We start from the raw sequence: 6,000 nt of genomic DNA, 5'->3' as shown, positions 1-6,000 counted from the left end.
GAGTCAAATTTTTTTGCTAAAAGAAATGAATCTCTATACTTGAAGAAGATAAAAGGTTATGAAAGTGAAATCGAAGCTTTAACATGCAAATTAAACGAAAAACTTCAAGTTATAGACTTAGCTCACGAAATGATGGCTGAGAAAACAAAAGAGATTTCTGAAAAATGCAAAGAGTTGTCAGATGCACAACTCAAAATTATTGAACTTGAACAGAAATTAAGTCAATTCAGAGATTCGTCTTTTGTTATGAAACACATGATGGGTGGGTTAAAGAAAAGTAATGACAAGACCACTGTGGGCTTCCAGGGCTTTAATGAAGTCCCACCTCCTCTTAGTCATGACTATTCTTTCCTCCCTGATGAAGATGAGCTAGCAGCCTATATGTCAACTGCACCAAGTAGTTTCGGATCTACATCAAGTCAAGGTGAGGGGTCTGAGAGTGGTGATGCTAGGAAGAACAATAACAGGGAATCTTTGAAAAAGAAAAATTCACCTCCTAAGAGCAAAACTCAAAATTTTGTTAAAAAGATTAATTTTGTTCAATGTAGTGATATGAAAAATGAAACTGCTGTTATTGAAAAAGAATCAAATGTAGAGTTTGCTAAAAATAAAAACAAAGAAATATCGGAATCAAAGCAAACTGAACAAAATTCTTCCAAGGCATCATCACCATCTGATAAGGGATCTACCTCAGAGACTCCAGCAAAGAAGTCTTTGAAAAGGAGATCGTGCTTCCGGTGTCACATAAAGGGACATGTAGCTAGCTGCTGTCCTAACAAAAATGGTGAAGCACAAATGAGTGACAAACAGAGAGGGAAATTACCAGAGAAGAGTGGTGATAGTGAGGAGAAAGGTTCAAATTCTCCAAAGAAATCTGCTCCTAAGCAACCAGAGAAAGTTGCTGTTGGTGTGGATAAGGCTGAAAAAGGAACTCCACAAGTTCCACGTTTTCAAAGAAATCAACAAAGATTTCAGCCTAGATCTCCACCAGGCAGATATCAGAGACCTAGAAGCAGTTCACCAAGAATGAACAATTTTAATTCTAATTATTTCAGAAGTCAATGTCAATATCAAAATCGATACCAAAATAATGGTGGTCGAAATTTTTATAACAATGGCTTTAGAAACTACAACAATAATGCTTCTTGGAATCAAAATTCAAGGTTTGAAAATCAAAATTTCCAAAGGTCAAATTGTCCAAATGTATATAGGAACCCTCAGGACCAAAGACCTAGTGGAAATCAAAATCAAATTCCAACAGGTCTAAGATCCAAGACTCCAGTTAGGAGTAATGGATATTGGATGGATGTTCCAGTTGTTGGTGAATTTGGATGACCCAAGACCATTAAGGCTTGGGTCCCCCAATCTAACTAATTTCTTAGTTGGTGTGTACAGGAGCTGCTAAGGAGGATTATCAACTTATGTTGATAGTAGCTGCTCTAGGCACATGACGGGGGATGTGAGATTGTTGATATGTATATATTTTAAATGATTTAAATTGATGTTCAAAGTGCTGAGTCGACACAGAAGATAACCTGGCAGATCTTTATACTAAAGCATTTGACAGGGCTCGCTTTGAACACTTAGTCGAGCTCAACGGGATGAGGAATCCTGAATAACTGGTTTTTCATAAGAATTTTTGTAAATAGTTTACTGTTTTTCATAAAAATAAAAAAAAATTGAAAAATCAAAAACATAAAAAAATAGAAAATCAAAAATGAGTTATCACTGTGTGAAAAAGAAGAAATGATAGTACATCAGCAGGTTAGACTGTCACACTGAAATTGAACCATAAATTGCTTAAGTGTGATAGCAGCTTCATTATTTGATGTACCAGTAGGCAAAAAGCATGAAATAATCAACTTACCAACGTGATATAAACTTAAATGAACTGAATATGAGTGGGGAACATATCAGTGATGTATGGTTTAATGACCTTAATTCTTGCGTTGATAGATTGCCAAAATCTGAAGGTTTGGGTCTTTATACTGTTGTTTCAACTAGGGATATCTTAGCTGTCTGTCTGTTAGAACTAAAATTGTACATGACCCCCGGAAAGATAGTCACTTGGAATTAGCTCATTTCTATTTGAATGTCTGTATATTTCCCGATACACACAATTTTGATCTGATTCTGAAATCTTCTCTGAAAAAAGTCGTGTACCTCCTCTGCTGCATCCAGATATATGCTGACCTGGAGGTGCTAGGCAACGACAGCTTCTGCTGCATCCAGATACATGCTGACCTAGCTGTACGTTGTCGCGCTATAGATCTAATACACCCGAAAGAGGGCCTCAAGTGCCCAAAAGAAACCCAAGAAACCTATATCAAACTGAGAAAATCTCATTTGATCTGTATATTATACCATCTCTACTAAAGATCTATTCTGTTCTCTTCTCAACCTATTCCCAGTTAAGATTTCAGAACTCAGGATTGGACTTGTGAAATATGTGGTAGGGAAGATACTTGCATGATAGAGTGTGCTGTTTATATTTCCAGGATTTGATTTGTATTTATTTGGGTGTTCATGGTTACGAAATCAAAACATGATACAACAGTTTAAATGCAGACCTAGACACAGTCAGGATATCTTAAAGGATAAATTCAGTATACTCACCTACTACGATGAATCTTTGTGCATACCTTGATCGTGGGGGTATATCCTGAAGTGGGACACGCTCGTATTTCAGAAAATAAAATTACCTTAATGTATCATATGGTAATGGTACTTGAAATGTTCATGCATTTTGTTTAAGTGGACAAATATACTGGTAATCGTCTTGAACTGCTTTTCACTAAAACATTAAATAAAGAATTATCTAATTGTGTGAAACAGTTTGATTGTGCTGATATGAGCTTCTTACCAGTGATTCTCACAAAAATAGAGTGTTTATTGTTTTTGTATTTACTTGCTTTCAGAAAATATAAAAATCCAAAAATAGTGTCTTTTTCTGTTTAAAATTCTTAATGTACGGAAAACTGTTATTCTTGGAGGAATTGTTACTGATAGGGGGAGACGATGTTAGAAAGTGAGTTCAAAATTTTAAAATCAGGCAGGTTCTTCTGTGTTGGACAAAAAGTTTTGCGTGTTGGTGATAAATTGAAAATGCTTAATCTGTTATACAGTTTAACTAATCTCTTGAACAATAATAATTTATTTAACTTTGTTGAAAAATTCTTATGGTTTCTCGAGATGTTTGTTTTATAGTATTCAGATTGAAGCAGTTTGTTGCTGAGAAGTTGCTGTGAAGTGTGAAGATGAGAGTTTGATTGGATGCATGGTAGAACCTCCTTTCTATATTGCAGACAAAGTGAAGAGTTTGAAGTTTGCTGTACAAATGCTAAACTGGAGTTTACTCAAGTGCTAACGTGTTGCAGATTTGGTGATTGGATGCATCAGCTTAGGGGGAGTCTGTTGCTGACAGAAGCTATTGAAGCTGAAGCTATCCAAAGACCAAAGACAGTGCAAGACTACTTGAAGATTGCAAGAAGACTGAAGACAAAGTTTTTATGAAGCTATTGTCAAGGGGGAGTTTGTTGGTGCATGTTTGTGACAACAGCTTGGATTTGGTCTTTGGATATCTTGTAATTAGTTAAACGATAAACGATTAGCGGGTTTAGCTTTGTAATAGTTAGTTGTAATGTTTGGGCTAACTAAACCCAAAGAATTGGGTGATGGGGGGCGAATTGGGCCTGTCCAATTCGCAGCCCATGATGTTTGACCTAGCCTAGTTGTAAACCTTGTGTTATATAAACAAGGTTAGACATTAGGGTTTAAGGTTGATCAGTTAATCAGCCAAAACAATATTTGAGAGAGTAATTTCGTGAGAGTGCTTAGGGCTTGGACGAAATTGTGTTGGTTAGGGTTTAGATTGATTGTAATACGAAAGTTTGATAATCAATAGAAACCCGGTTTGATTGGAATTGCTGTTTCTGTTTCTACACGTTTTCTGCTAATTCTGATCAAGAGGATTCCGCACTCTTGATTGGAAAGACGATTCTGTGAAGATCCATACACATCAAGGGGACCTACAATCCAATTGAGAAATCCTACGATGCCATTCAAATCAAGGTTTCAGGTTCGCTTCATTACACTTTCATTTGATTTCAAACATGTGAACTTGTTCAGTCACTGCTATTATTGAATTATGTCAATTACGACACCTTGTGGTGTCATTACAAACTTGTAGCCTGTGCTAGTCATGGTCAACCGTTTCACACGAAACTACACATACTTTTGTTTGACTTGCCATTTAAACATTCCTAATGCAACTATGAATTAAGACAATGATACACCAGATTTGATTGTCTTTCATTTCGGTGTACTTTCGCAATTCAAGAATGTCAACACATTAATCTTAACCATTTAATTGTTCGAAAGTTGACAGATCATTTTCATGTTACTACCATATTCGAGTTGTTGATCTTGAGTTCATCTAGCGGATGCTATTGTTAACTCATTTGCATATTATGAACGATCGTTTGGAATTCTATTGGTCGAAACTCCTCTTTTATTGAACCCCTGTGAAATAAGTTACACTAGATTATACATCTATACGCCACGTGTCCTTTGACATCAAATTCCGGAACACATACCTTTTAACCGTTGGGTTTCGATTGTGGTAATATGTCCTTGGATACACCTGATTCGAATAAGTTTTGATTCGGTTTCGTGGTTAAGCACTTTGGCATTATTCATACCTATGCACGTATAACGTAACCCTAAGAAGTTAATGTAGTTTAAATTTCAAGGACGAAATCCTCTTAACAGGGGGAGAATGTGACAACTGTCAAATTAGCATGTGACGTACGTGGTTATATACATATATTATTTACATTGATTTTACACACACGTGGGTTTTAATATTTATAAAAATGGTTTATACCTTAACATTAAAACACACACAACAAAGGACAAGTGTATCCCGTCCTATATGCAGCAAAGTATTGGTAAGAGCCAGATATCGATCCATGGAACACGGGCGTTATAATGTACTAAATCTTTGTCATTAGATTACCAGATGAAAAGGTAAGTGAATGGTTGTTTAACTAAATTATCTAAAATCACATCTAAAACATAAATATACTATTATCTTGTTTCACGAACAACCTAAACATGTTATCTATCAGATATGTCACAAAAGTACTTAATCAATTTTCCAATTTCAAGACAGTTAGTCATCCGCTAGGATTTTTCTAACATGATGATTCTTCGGAAAGTTAACATGATAAACACATGTTAACCACCTAAACTCATTCTTTAGTGAGCTATTGATATTCATTCATGTAAACCTTTAAAGATAGATTAGTCATCCGCTAGGAGTTTTCTAACCTCACTTATCAAAGAAAGTAATACCGATGATCACAATACAGCCACGAGGATAAGCATTTAAGTAGATCATATAACAACATATTTCACCTTTACAAGTCTTGAACACAAATCTACCATGTCAGCAATTTCAGACCAAAACTACTAAACAAGGATCATAAACCGCATGCAAGAACATGTAATCGACACCATATAATTCGTTAGAACCCTTACGTGCAAGAAAGCATTCCTAATCAAAATAATATATAACTTAGATAAAACCAATACCCCTCTCGAGTCTCATGGTGTAAACAAGTTTACAAACAAGTGATTAATCAAGAAATAGTTACCATCCCACTAACCACAGATTCATTATCCAAAATAATCAAACATAATCAGGAACTCAACATCATTGAAACGTTCGTTATATAATCATGAAGATTCAAACATGAAAAAGTACTAAAGTTCCGTATAAACAAGATTACAACATAAAGATTCTTCAAGAAACAAGTTTATAACTACTATTACATAAACTACATTAAACATAAACTAACATCAACTCATAACTTGCAAAATGATCAGAATACATGTTCAAGAACAAGGAATCGAACCATAAACAAGCAAGGAATTAATGGGTTGGATCGGTTATGCTTCCATTCGATCTTTAAGCTTCAAATGGGTCTGATCAGGACT

The sequence above is a fragment of the Helianthus annuus genome, chromosome 16, assembly GCF_002127325.2.
Source record: "Helianthus annuus cultivar XRQ/B chromosome 16, HanXRQr2.0-SUNRISE, whole genome shotgun sequence".
Lineage (NCBI taxonomy): Eukaryota > Viridiplantae > Streptophyta > Magnoliopsida > Asterales > Asteraceae > Helianthus > Helianthus annuus.
This window is presented reverse-complemented; position numbering follows the sequence as displayed.